This window comes from Neofelis nebulosa, chromosome 4 (assembly GCF_028018385.1).
Source record: "Neofelis nebulosa isolate mNeoNeb1 chromosome 4, mNeoNeb1.pri, whole genome shotgun sequence".
NCBI lineage: Eukaryota > Metazoa > Chordata > Mammalia > Carnivora > Felidae > Neofelis > Neofelis nebulosa.
The window spans coordinates 54765638-54780580 of NC_080785.1; the positions used below are offsets into that span (position 1 = coordinate 54765638).

General features: G+C 40.4%; 1 long non-coding RNA gene across 1 annotated transcript in view; it reads left to right on the top strand.

Annotated features, from left to right (window-relative positions):
• Nucleotides 1-14943, top strand: part of LOC131509293 (uncharacterized) — a 127142-nt gene that overhangs the window by 84791 nt on the left and 27408 nt on the right. The window lies entirely within an intron of this gene.

The following is a 14943-nucleotide window of genomic DNA, read 5'->3' on the forward strand; positions in this document are numbered from 1 at the left end:
GGCACTTGTACCCCAATGGTTATAGCAGCACTCTCAACAATAGCCAAATTATGGAAAGAGCCTAAATGTCCATCAACTGATGAATGGATAAAGAAATTGTGGTTTATATACACAATGGAGTACTACATGGCAATGAGAAAGAACGAAATATGGCCCTTTGTAGCAACGTGGATGGAACTGGAGAGTGTGATGCTAAGTGAAATAAGCCATACAGAGAAAGACAGATACCATATGTTTTCACTCTTATGTGGATCCTGAGAAACTTAACAGAAACCCATGGGGGAGGGGAAGGAAAAAAAAAAAGAGGTTAGAATGGGAGAGAGCCAAAGCATGAGAGACTCTTAAAAACTGAGAACAAACTGAGGGTTGATGGGGGGTGGGAGGGAGGGGAGGGTGGGTGATGGGTATTGAGGAGGGCACCTTTTGGGATGAGCACTGGGTGTGGTATGGAAACCATTTCGACAATAAATTTCATATATTGAAAAAAAAAAAAGAAAATTCACTGTTGAAAAGTGTGCTCTTGAAAGAAGGCTGAAGGTGTGGCTGCACAACTTCGCCCAACAAATTAGCCACGTGGCCCATGGATCTCTCAGCTATCTCTACAGAAGCTAGGGATCGGGATAGCATAATGCAGGAAAGATCTGTCTTTCTTGACAGACAAGAACCCTCTTGTCTAATGGCATGGACCCATGTGACACGCACAGGAGACCCACAAAGCTTTGGAGGATGTTACATCAGAGAAACACAACCAGCTTGGACTGAAAAGAACAGAGACAGGATGAAATGAGAGAAAGGCTATCAGACTTCCATAATTCCATAAGACATATAGGAAATTGGCTGATAGAACTACCTGACTACAAACATTTGCAACTCTTCAAGAAAAAGGATGACTCCAAGGTGCCGTTGTAGGCCCAAAGGACAGGCCACCATGGACCTAAGGGTTTGGGGGGACTATTATAGGCCCAGTGGACAGGGCTGCCATAGGCCCAGAGGGTGCATTGAGTCATGGACGACTATTGTCAGGCCTTGAAATTGAAAATGAAATTTTCCCTGTTTTGACTTTCTTGGGACCAGTGGCCCCTTTATTCCTTTCATTTTTTCCCCTTTTGGAGTGGGAATGTCTATCCTATAACTGTCCAACATTGTATTTTAGAAGCAGATAACCTGTTTTCTAGTTTCACAGATCCACAGATGGAGAGGAATTTTGCCCCATGATGGACCATACTTCCAGTTTTACTCATATCTGATTCAGATGATTTAGATGATGAGATTTGGAACTTTTTGAGTCAATGATACTTAGATGAGATTTTGAACTTAGAGTTGACACTGGAATTGGTTAAAATCTGGAGGGATGTTGGGATTGGGATGTTGAATATACTTTGTATGTGGGAAGGACATATATTTGGGGGGCCCAGAGAGTGAACTGTACTGGGTTGAATAATGTCCCCCCTCCAAAGTCATATCCACCTGGAACCTGTGAATGTGACTGTATTTGGAAATAGAGTCTTTGCAAATGTGATCAAGTTAAGATGAGGTCATACTGGATCAGGGTGAGCTTTGCATCCAATGACTGGTATCTTTAGAAGAGACAGAAGAAGGAAAGACACAGAAAAAAAAGGAGAAACCCACATAAAGACAGAAGCAGAGATTGGAATTATGCAGCCGAGGAACACGTGGAGCTGCCTGACTCTGAAAGGGACAAGGAAGGGTTTTCCCTTTAGTGTCTGAAGGAGTGAGGCACTGCTGATGTTTTGATGTCACACTCCTGAACTCCAGAACTGTGAGAGAATACATTTCTGTTGCTTTAAGCCTCAAGTTTAAGGTACGTTGCAAAGGCAGCCCTAAGAAACTAAGACAGATGTTTACCCAGAGAAGGTCATAGGTGTTGATGTACTTTGATCATCTGCCAGATTGCTCTCCATACTACCTGTAGCAGTTTACACTTTCAACAGCAGTACATGGAAGTTCCTACATTTCTGCCAACATATGACATTGTCCAGCTTTTTTATTTTAACTAGCCTCATAGGCGAAAAGTAGCATCTCATCATTCCTTCAATTTTCCATTTCTCGGATTATCCCTTATTTTGAACAACTCATGCTTATTAGCTTTTGGGGTTTTATCTTTTCGAAATTGCCCGTACATAGCTTTTGTTGATTTTTCTATTGGGATTGCTTACTGACCTTCAGAAATTTCCTATATATTCTACTTATTAATTCCTCATTGGTTTTAGACATTGCAAATATCTTTCTCCACTTTTTTAGCTGTCCTTTAACCTTGTCCATGGTGTCACTCATTGAAAAGAAGTTTTAAACTTGTTACATTCTGTCCTTGTTTGTCCTTGTCCATGCCAAAAAATACTAACCCCTTCTACTGGCTCTATTGTAGTCCACTAAGTGATATGATAATGTCATGTTAGAGGACTTGTTCTCTGTTCACTTGTTCGTCAGCTGTTGTACTTTTTTTTTTTTCTGGACCCAGTCAACTGTGAAATCATGTGTTTAGCAAAAATCAGAGCTGGAAATGGCAGGCCTTATTCTAGAACAGAAAAACTGCAACTAATCAGGAGCATTTGGGACTTCAGCATATTTCCTTACAGTCAAGTTATTCATATGTGGATGTGACATACAGTTGGTCCAGAAGTTACATCCCTCTCACCTCATGGCTCTCCTAAGGGACCTGCTGAGACATGTGAGGGCAAGTGACAAACAGCTCTTTAGCCAGTAGTGTGAGAGCAGGTGTATCTCATCTTATGGGGGGATTTTTTGGGGTGAGTGTTCACTGAATCATACAATGTGAGAGCTGGAAATGGCCTCTGGAATTATCCAGTTCTACCCCTCATTTTACAGATACAGATCTAGGGAAGTAAAGGGACTTGTCCAAGTCATTGGGCTGGTAGTGAATTGCCAAGACTAGAACCCAGATCTCTTGACTCCCATTTTGTGTATTTCCATTTTTCTGCCTTCCCCCAGAGGACGTCAGAAGTCTTTTTTTTTTTTTTTTTTTTTTTTTTTTTTTTTTTTTTTTTTGAGGGCTCTGGGCCAGACCTGGGACTTAAGCCAGGAAATCAGAAGCCTCCAGAATTTGGACCCACTCAACCTCTCCAACCTCATCTCACCATTCTAGAATGCTCTCTGTCTTGTTCCTCTAATATTCCATGCTCTACTCTTAGCTTGGAGTCGTTGCTCATGCTATGGTCATGCACAGGCATACCTAGCATGCCCTTCCCTCTTCTTCCTGCCTGCTTCACTTTTCAAGGGCTCCTTGTTTGAGGCTCAGTCCTACCTTCTCCACGCCACTGCCAATCAACATTATTCTCTCGCCCTTCTTCAGGTTTTCATAATATGTTCAGTCTACACAAATACAATTTAGGCTTGACTATATGCTGCTTTTTTTTCTGGAATGTTCCTGTTGTACAACTGACTGAGCAAGTCATTCAGTGTCTCTGCGCCTCACATAGTTTATTCATACACACAAAAAGAAGAGATGATCAAGATCATTACTAGGGATGCTTCTATACCTAGCATGCTATGTCTCTCTAAGATTTTGAACTACCAAAGCAAAGGGACTCTGTTTTACATTTCTATTCTAATTCCCCTAGTCTAGTGCTTCTCAAGCGGGGACAATTTTGCTCCTCAGGAGACATTTAACAATTGGAGATAGTTTTGGTTATCAAGCGGGGGAGGGGTGTCCTACTGGCAACTAACATAGAGGCCAGGGATGCTGCTAAACATTTTACAATGCAAAAGACAACACCCCTCCTCCCCAAAATGGATTACTTTGTTCAAAACTTCAGGTGGGATTCCAAAACTTTACCTTATTAATCTCTAACCCAACACCATAGACACACTTTCATCTTTCAGTCAAAGACAAATGCCCTCATAAAAGGCATCCTATTGAGTATGGAGCTGTCATGGAGGAAGAAAGAAGTGAGCACCTATGCAAAACTAATGCTAAGTCAGAGAAAAGAATCTAGTTTTCTTTAGTCAAGAGGGAGAGGAGAGAGTACTGGAAAGAAGGAAATGCTGGATGGATGAAAGCTGTGAGCTAAGAAGTTATTTACTCTGTAGGAGGTGTTGATTGAAATAGCCCATCTTCTAGACATCTCTGGGGGACTACATGTGATTGTGGTAAATAGTGGGAATTATAATATTGGAACACATGAAGGCAACTTCTGGGAACTGCAATTTATGTTGTCAAAAAGAGTTGTGTTTTATAATATGATCATTCTTACCTTTCCTTGAAATAAAGTCTGGATTATGAAAGGAGCTTTAATTTACAGATGAGGCAAGGAAGTTGTTTCCATCCAGTGACTCTGAACTGTGACATCCAAACAAGTCACAGCCTCTCTTTCCAGACCCTTACTTAGGGATTTCTGAGGTTAGGAATGATGAATGACTACTGCTTTTGGTGACTCCCCCCAGCCTCTGCCTTGGCTGTATTCCCAGTGTTCTCCCTCATCATGTTATGCTCGTCTTTCTTTTTAGGTTGCTTTGTCACCCTCATCCCCCACCCTCTATCATTAAATAAATATAATAAGAAACATCCTAGATATATAAAATAGAAAGCTCCCCAGAAAGTTGGGATGGGGGAATCTATGACCTAAAAACTCTCTTGAGAGCTACATCATTGTTCTCAATCTCTTTTTATCTCAAACACTTGGCAGGAGGTTGTGTTATTCGTTCTCCTGGCTACCAGAGGTATCTGGCAAGGGTTTCTGTTTAGATTTCGTTTGGAGAAGAAATGCTTAAGTTAAACATTAAAATTCATGAGAATATTTCAGTTCCTTATAAACTCTTCTGATCACAGTCACTTCAAGTGAGGTGTCATTTATGGCTCCTCACTGAGGAAAAGCTCTCCCAAGGGGACTTCCAGCAGTTCATTTCAGGAGACCACTGAGTCTATGCTCAAGTGCAATGTTTTGTAAAACAGGCTCAAAAGACGTGTTAGCAACACTCATGAAATATTTTTTATGCTTTGGGTTCCTCTCTGTTGCATAGGATTATACATTGGATCCATGGAAAAATGGGTGCTTCCCACCCAGTCATGCCTGAGTTGTTGTCGTTGTTGTTATTGTTGTTGTTCCAGATTTTCCAATAAAAGAAAATTCAAATAAGAGTATGGAAGCATCCTCTTTTTCTTTTTAAGACTTTCCTGTAAAGGTTTCTGGGGAAATATTCTGGGGCAAGGGCTGTCCGTGTAACTATTGCAGAGCTCAATGCATAATAGAAATTTGACCAATGTGTGTTAATGCTGCTGCTGCTGCTGTTGTGTTTTGGTTTGTTTGTTTGTTTGTTTGTTTGTTTGTTTGTTTTGGCAGACACATGGATGACTTCTCTTTATAAAATGATCTGGAAAACACACAGGAAAGAGTTATGAAAAGATAAAGCCTGTAAGTGTGACCGCATATTTTGTGGCCCAGTCATCAGTTCTCTGGAATTTGGGTTTTGCATCCATTCTTCAAGGTTGCCTCTTTCCCTTTTCCTTCTGCTTTTCCTATACACCAAATAGCATCTGAGTGTAAGAAACTGGAATCCCCCCCCAGAAGCCCCTCTGAGATCAATGCATGCATTGGTGGACCCCCCTTTGGGATCTTTTCCCTCTTCCCCCTTGTGTGATAATTTTAAAAGCGTGATGCCAAAGCGTCTCTGTAGCTCTTTGTTTGGTTTCTGGTTTTGCTTTCATAGGCCTTTCATGCTTGCTTGGCTGGGTGCAGCTGAGACTGGTTTTACAAGAAGCTACCAATAAAGCTCAGAATGGGAAGAGATGAGTAAACTCTTACTCTGAAGACAGAGTTTGTGGAAAGAAACAAAGGGAGATCCCCTTGACACTTTATGAGAATGCATAATTTAACAAGGCTCTATTTAAAAGTACTCCTGATCCTGTATAGAAAGGCATGGCTCAACTACTAGCTATCTTCTTGTACTAATTAGGAAATTGTTTTTGCTCACCAGTTGATTTTTGAGCATCTCACCGTAATTCTGTTCTTTCTGTGACTATAGAGAATAAGAAATTTTGCAAATAACTTGAAGAAGCATGGGGTAGGCAGTTTCTAACATGGGTCCCAAGACTCTGCATCTTTCCCTTCCATGTAGATTTCCTGTGTAACAAATATGTGGGACTATAACTATGGTGGGTTTACTCCTGTGTTAGAGTATATTATATGGCACAGCTGGCTTTAAGGGAAATTATTTGGTGGGCCTGACATAATTACATAAACCTTTAATTTATTTGTTTTAAATTTTTTTAATGTTTATTTTGGGGGGGGGGGGAGGGGCAGAGAAAGAGGGAGACATAGAATCTGAAACTGGCTCCAGGCCCTGATGTCAGCACGGAGCCTGACGCAGGGCTCGAACTTGGGAACGGTGAGATCATGACCTAGGCCGAAGTCATGCTTAATTGACTGAGCCACCGAGGCACCCCTATGTGAACCTTTTAAAAGCAGTTTGTTTGTTTTCCCCAGCTGGTTGCAGAAGAAGAAACAAGAAATTTGAAGCAGGATTCAGATTTGATGAGTTTTGGCTGATCTGAGAATGGAGGGGGCCATGTGGTAAAGAATGTGGGTGACTTCTAAGAGCTGAATGTGGTTCCCAGCTGACAGATCTCAGCCTACAACCATAAGGAATGAATTCTGCCAAAACACAGAGAGCTTGGGAAAGAACCCAAAGCTCTGGGTAAAAATGCAGTTTCACCCCACACCTTGATTTCAGCAAGGTGAGACCTTGAGAAGAGAATCTAGCCGCACCCTGGCTAGACCTGCGGAAGACTTCTGACCTGCGGAAATTGTGGGATAATAAATTTTATTGTTTTAGGTTTGTTGTTTATTGCCACTAGGTTTGGAGCTTAAACTTTCCATTCCACATAGCAATGGAAAACTAATATGAAGGAGGAGAAGGCCTTTGAGACAAGATAGCTAAGTAAAAACCAACATTCCTATGTTTGGTTTTAGATCAGTTATTATGATAGTTAATTATAGGTTTCAACTTGACTAGACTATGGTGCCCAGTTAGTTGTTTGATCAAAGCCTAGATATTACTGTGAAGGTATGTTGTAGCTGCAATTGACATTTATAATCAATTGACTTTAGGTAAAGGAGACTACTCTCCATAATACGAGTGGCTTCATCCAGTCAATTGAAAGCTTTAAAAGCAAAAACTGAGGTTTCCCAGAGAAGAAGGAATTTGGCAAGACTGTAGCATTGAAATCCTGCCTAAGTTACGGATTTCAGACTTGCCAGCCTCTACAATGCCATGAGCCAGCCAATTCCTTAAAATAAATCTCCTTTTATGTATCCTATTGGTTCTGTTTCTCTGGAGAACCTTAACTGATGCAGTCATAAACTAAAGTGACTTTAGGTGCTGCACCGATGGAAGACGTGTGCTGGGCATTAATTTGAAGACAACATGGGTGCTTTTGCAAAGGCAGCCACTCATACACAGTGCCGCAAATTGTAACCGGCCAACAACACTGGCCTAGCGCTGTCATATCTTTTGATGTTTTTCAAAAGAAGCCAGAAAGCCAGTATTTTACTCAAAATTGCCTGAATTCTAAATGTAGGCTACTAATTCAAAAACATATTTTTTAAAAACATTGAGCGTGCTACAAGGAAGCCATTAAACATATCCAGAATAGGAGTCATTCTATAAGATACACCATCCTGTTTCTTCAATACATCAAAGTCATTAAAAAAAAAAAAAAAAAGACCAGGGCTGTGGGAAGGTTGTAGACGAGAAAGATTAGAAGACACTTGGCAAATCTGACGATCAAGTGCAATGAGTGTTTTCGGAGCCTGGTTTGAAAAATCAGTAATAAACATAAAAATTATAATAGACATCTTGGGGACAGTTGTGGAAATTTGGGTATGGACTGTGTATTAGATGATACTAAGAGTTTCTAGTTAACTTACTTGGGTGTGATAATGGTGGTGTGAATATATAGGGAAGTTCTTAAATTTTTTTAGAGATGTGTGCTGCGATACTTAGGTAGGAATGTCTGTAATTAAAATTCCTTTCTCTCTCTCTCCACACACACACGCACACGCACACACACACATGCTAACAGTGATTTAATCTAAATCCTGGGTATATGTGTGCTTATTGAACTATTACTGGTATTTTTCTGTATGTTTGCAATCTTTTTCAATAAGTAATCTTTTAAAGCTGCTGAGTAGAGCACACATAATATGTGGACCCCACTGGGGCCCCAATATGCAATTGTGACCTCAACATTTGGATCAAAGAACTGCAAGTCATTTGTAGGTTAACTAGTCTTCCTTAACCGTATTTCTATGATGGTGGTATGGCCAACCTGTCATCATGTATTTATGTATGTTTCTCTCTCTAGACGTGAGTTCTTCTTGGGCTGCAAAGGGAACTTATTCCTGTACATGTCCCCATTGTCCATGCATAAGTGAGAATTGAATACATTACTACTGAATGTATAAATTAAATCTCAGGAAAGCTGTAACAACAATAGCAATGATGATAATGATAGCAGCTAACATTAATTGCGCCCTTAAAGTATTCCAGGCTAAGAACCTCACAGCAATCACATGAGTTAGAATGAATTAGATTCGAATAGTAGTAGCGGTTGGTCCTCTTTTTACTAATGAAGAAGGTGAGACCCTCAGATGATTAGAAATTTGCTCAAGGCTACATAGCAAAAGTTGAGGCTAAGCAGCCTGGCCCCAGGACCCCCTTTGAAAACAGTCGGCCTTTGTGCTTCTGAAGTCACCATAGCTGTATAAAATATAAAAGTCCACTAAAGCAAGTCTCGGAGCATTCTGTGTGGCCAAGAAGAGAAGGGAAGCACCAGGCACAGGGGAAACGACGCTGCCCTGGGGCACGCATGCACCTTAGTAGAGCAACAGCTTCTGCGGATTCCACACAGCTGAGATGGGGATGCCAGGAGCTGGCCACCCAGAGGCCTGTGTGACTTCAGTGGGCAGCAAGGATTAGCATGTGGAGGAAGGAGCAGTGAGAGCTCAGGTGACCCTTGATGCCTGCACTCTGGGGCAGTCTGCCCGGGACATGGATGGGTAAGCCATCTCCTTTCCCAGAGCCCCAGGCAGCTACCGTCCTGCTTTCCTCCAGAGGCCCTGGAGCTGAACTGGGCTTGATGGGTTGAAGGGATGGGAGGATGGGGAGTTGAGGGTGGAGGATTGGGGTGTAGGGGGAGGTACTGGCCGTCACTGAGTGTTCACACTCTGCTGTCTGCCAGGCCTCCCTGGGGGATCCCTAGCAGGCCATCTCACTAGGAAATGGGAGCAAGACTAATTGTGATGGTTTTGCAGCCCAAAAAACCACCCCCAGGCACATTTTACAATCATGCCATATATATTTCTAGAGACATTTGTAAGTAGAGCAAATCTGTTTAAATCTTTTGCTGTTGTTTGGTCAGGAAAGAAAAAATGTAACAACGAGTGCCAGGGATTAGAGTTTTCACCAAGCTGTCAGCTGGATATGGTCTCCTTCGCTTTGAAATCTTCACTGCTGGGGGAGTGATACACCATGGTAACCCTGACCCCTTTACCTTGGATCTCTGATGCTGCAAATATATCCCTCATGCCCATCCGTTTTTCCCCCAACCCCTCACTTACTCCACGCTGCAAGCCCTGAGCATTCACCTGTCCAGAATGTTGTTAGCAAAACTTACACAGAGAGAGAAGAGGCACATATATATGGACATCTCCTTTATAAATGAATGAAAATTTATGCATTTTACACTTGGTTTGGGCTAAACAAATGTATTAGTGTCCTACTGCTGCTTTTACAAATGGTCCCAAATTTGTGGCTTAAAACAGCATAAATTCATTCTCTCACAGTTCTGGAGGTCAGAAGTCCAAAATCAGTTTCACTGAGCTGAAATCAAGATATTGGCAGGATTGTATGTCCTCTGGAGGTTCAAAGGTGAGGGAGAATCCATTTCATTGCCTTTTCCAATTTCTGCCTGCATTCCTTGGCTCTGCAGCCCCTTCCTCCTTCTTCGTAGCTATCGGTGTCACATCTTCAGATCTCTGGCTCTCTCTGCTTCCCTCATCACATTTTCTGCCTTCACTTGGATAGTCCAGCGTCCTTTTTGTAAGGACACTTGAGATTATGTTGGGTGCACCCAGTTAACCCAGGATAATCTCAACATCTCAAGATCCTCAATTTAATCACATTCTCGAAGTTTCTTTTGCCATGGAAAGTAACATATTCACAAGTCCCAGGGAGTAGGACTTGGACATCTTTGGAGGGCAATTATTATGCCTACCACAAGTAATATTTGGAATACACAGTAACTCCTGAAAAAAAGGGTATTCATTCTTTCCCTTGGAATCTATTTTCAGATGGTGGCAAGTCTAGCTGACTTTTAGTTACAGACCAAACAGTTCTGTTCTTTTTTTCTTTCCTTTTCTTTTCTTTTCTTTTCTTTTCTCTTATTTTCTCTCTCTTTTTTTTTTTAAGTTTATTTGTTTTGAGAGAGAGAGAGAACAAGTAGGGGAGGGACAGAGAAGGAGGGGGAGAAAGAATCCCAAGCATGCTCCACACTGTCATCTCAGAGCCTGACCCAGGCTCAATCCCACAAACTGTGGGATTATGACCTGACCCAAAATCAAGAGCCAGACATTTAACTGACTGAGCCAGCCAACCAGGCACCTCCCAAACCATTCTTTTCATTCAGCACCTCATGCTCCCTAGTTGTGGTTAACTAGATGCTTGCTAACTTTAAACATTATTTTTTGTTTGTTTCTGCCTGTTTTACCAAAACTGCTCTTTCCAATATCTAAGCCTTAACTTACTTCTCTCCTACTCCCATTATCAGATGTCTTCTGGTATTTTTCTTTTTTGCAAATTTTGGGGCCCAAACTTGTTAAGAATTTAACTACTTAGATCCAATAGGAGTGGCCATTTTAGAGATATATAATCATGGCTATAAGACCCATGCCTAATAAAATCTGTCAAAGTGTACGTATTCACCATCATTTTTTGAGGTAGTCATTTTTTTTTTTTTCTGTGTATGAAGGAACACAAGGGCTTCAGTTTTTCAATGCAACAGAAGACAAAGTAATTTGCCTACAAAAGTAAAAGCTGCATTGATGTTTTAACATTTTTTCATGTGGATTAGAATTTTGGAACTTTGAGTCTGAGGTCAAAAATCAACGGCAGATCAATTCCAACAAAGCTGAGTGGCATACATTTTTTTTAACCTCATAAATACTTAGGTTCCATATAGTTAAGTATAAAATATAAATACCTGTTTTCATAAGTAAAAGGGACTCTTTGGTATGAGATAGATTTCCTTTTACAGAGCATCTTATCTATTTTAAGATGTAAAGTGTAAGGTCTTCCATTTACAGTAAAGAGTGGAGTCCATACGAACAGTCTGGCTATTTGTATATTGGGGGAGAGAAGGGAAATTCCTATGAGAGTTGCTTTTCCCAAATTGAGTATTGACATAAATTATCTTTAGTTTGTAAATTACCATTGACTATGCTTTTAGTTCAAATATCTCTTTTTTTCTTTCAATATCTCTTTTTTTCTTGTCACAAATTAGCTTCACTGTTTTCCCTGGAATTTGAATTAATCCACGCTGTTTACAAGCATTTTAGTATGTGTAAACACAAGAGTGGTTACAGTAAGATTGAGTATTTTGGGACATGTGGACAAAAGGTTTCTGTGAATTTTCAGCTATCTTAGAAGAGCACCTGAAATCTGCAGGAATGGAAAAGAAAATATAATTATTATCTGTGCCTTCTTTTGTATTGCCCTCATCCACCCACACCCCATAGACCCTCTACTAAACACAGACAGGAATGGAATGCTACTTTATTTCTTCCAGAGCAGACTGCCAAAGATCACATCATTGGTTTGGAATTCAGAATGGGAAGAGCTTCTCCTTAAGAAAATTAGGATAAGGCCTTTGTTAGCACATACTTGAGAAAGTATTACAGGTCTCTAAAGAGAGGCTATTTTTCCCATTAGGCTGTTTTGCTAGCTAATTATTATTTGGATTCAGGGAAGATACAACAAAAATAAGGGAGGAGTGTAACCTCTCAATCTCTTCTGTGCCCTGGATCCAGAGCAAAGGTAAAAAATGAGACCATCTGACAAATTGCTAATACTATTTCTCACTTATTCATTCAGTCATTTAGATTGAAGAAGGGGTATTTAAGAGCTCTTTTTGAATATTTGAAAAGAAAAATGGTTGATCCCTATATTCACCCTTTACTGTGGTAAGTAAATTTTCGATGAATGAAAGATTTACACAACGTCAATAACAACTCAGAAGGATGAGTATTTTTACCACGGGGAGCTAGGAAAAGACCTTTCTAAACATAGCATAAAACCAACAAGTACTATAAGAAGAGAGCTACAGATTTGACCACATGAAAACTTAAAATGTCTACATGGCAAAACAGGTCCTGAAAAAAATTAAAAGACAAATATAAAAATATGCAAAATATATATAGCAGATTAAAGGGTTTATATATCTAATGTATAAAAAATAAAGAGAAAAAAATCGAAAAGAAATACTAATAAGCAGTAAACCTGCTAATATAATGTAAATTAAAAACACCAACTTTATCTGTATAGATGTAGATATACAAATACTCACATATACTTGATTTTGCAAGTCACATTTGACAAAATTAAATAATCCAATAATGTCTAATGTCTGATGTCTAATGTTGGTGAGAGTCAGAGAAAGTGAGTGGTATTTCTCATAACCTTTTAAGAGGAAATTTGAGAGTATCTCTCCACGATAGTAGTGTGCTTTCGCTTTAGAGGTGCCTGGCTGGATCAGTCAGTGGAGCTCGCGATTGTTGATCTTGGAATTGTGAGTTAAAGCCCCAATTCAGGTGTAGAGCTTACTTAAAACAATTTTTTTTAGGGAAGCCTGGGTGGCTCAGTCGGTTAAGTGTCTGACTCTTGGTTTCCGTTTAACTCGTGATCTCACGGTTGTGAGATTGAACCCAGCATTAGGCTCAGCACTGACAGTGTGGAGCCTTCTTGGGATTCTCTCTCTCTCTCTCTCTCTCTCTCTCTCTCTCTGCCCCCCCCACCCCACTCGCATGTACACACACGTGCATGTTCTCACTCTCTCTCTCTCTCAAAATAGATAAACTTAAAAAAACCACAATATTTTTATTTAAAAAAATAATTATAATGTGCTTTCCCTTCTATCAAGCAATTCTCCTTCTATGAACAGATAAGAACTTGACAGGTATGTTGCAGAGGAGTTCTTGCATCAGGCAAGGAGCTTGAGCCCTTCACATTTCTTGTCCCTGCAGTGCTGAGAATCTGTTTAGGACTGAAAGTAACATCTACTTTTCTAGATGCAGGGCAGATCCCTCCTTTCTTCATAGTTGATTTGGGTCTCCACAACTGGAATAGATTTTTAAGGATGAGCCCATCAGGAATGAATCTGCTTAGAAGCTGTCTGGTTTTGGGATCCTCAGCTGTCAGGATCCCATGTACATATGGGGTAGGATGAAAGTTATTGTAGAAAAGCATGTCCCTGGTATGCTAGAGTTGAGGCAGCGAGAAAGCAATGTTTTCATGTCTGAGAGGTGTGGTTAATGTGGGGATGCCACTAGATAACTTTGTAAATAATGGGACATATGGAACACTAAATGCCGTGAGACCTTGGGGGACAATGTACCTATCTTCTGGGCTACTTCTACTCTCTAATAAATAAGGGAATTAACCTTAGTGTTTTTCTTTTGCTTTCTTATGGATTAGAATTTTTTTTTTTAATTTTTTTTCAACGTTTTTTATTTATTTTTGGGACAGAGAGAGACAGAGCATGAATGGGGGAGGGGCAGAGAGAGAGGGAGACACAGAATCGGAAACAGGCTCCAGGCTCCGAGCCATCAGCCCAGAGCCTGACGCGGGGCTCGAACTCACAGACCGCGAGATCGTGACCTGGCTGAAGTCGGACGCTTAACCGACTGCGCCACCCAGGCGCCCCTGGATTAGAATTTTTAAAATTCGGTGTTCCTCATAGAAGTGTTAGCTAACCCTACAGTGGTAATCATAATCTATAAGTGTATCACATCAACACATTGTATGCCTTTAACATACACACTGTTATATATCAGTTATATCTCAATTTTTAAAATATACAATGAAAATCAAAAAAATTCTATGTTCACTTGGGATAATAATTTGTTCTGTGTTATATCCAAGAGAAGACAACCCTGTAGCTAAGAATTTTCAGGAGACTAAATGCCATAATATCTCTCTCTTCTCTTTTCTCTTTTTTTCCCTTCCCTTTCTTTTTCTCTTCCTCCTTCCTTTTCTCACTCCCTCCTCTTTTACCAATCTAAGAACACTTAGAAAACACCTAACCATGGTAGTTTACCATTGCTACATCAGAAGCCCCCTTCCTAAGATTTATGTTCCTGAGTATTAACCTAAGGGAGATGCAAACAACTATGATCTACCACTCATGTACGCACAGATAGAAGTCATTACTGAACCATCTCCTGAGTCAAGTCTTTTGGCTGACCCCAGCAGGTCAAACATTATAGGAAAGGAGACGGAGGGAGGTACATTCAGATTGCATTGCTAATCTCCTGGGTAGGGTCTGGAATCCTGTGAGTGTAAAGGGGTTTGAAAGCATTTCGGTAGCATATTTAAAGGTTTAAAAACCAGACCAAGGCAAGACAATATTTCAGAATGAGAGAAAATAGTTTTAGAGGGCTTATCTCCTCCAATTGCATTAAATTGACTATAACTAATTAACTTTTTAACTCAGTTCAAATACTACTCATTCCTTCTTATTTGACCCTGTCTTTGCTCACTCCTTCTCCTCACCTTCCCCAATCAGTGTTTCTTTTTTTTCCCCTGGATTTTCTCTATTAGGTCACATCATCATGTTGAGTAAAAGTAAAATTCACACTACTATTGTAACACTCTCTCTTCTATCCCAGAGTCATTATAATTCTGTTTGTACCT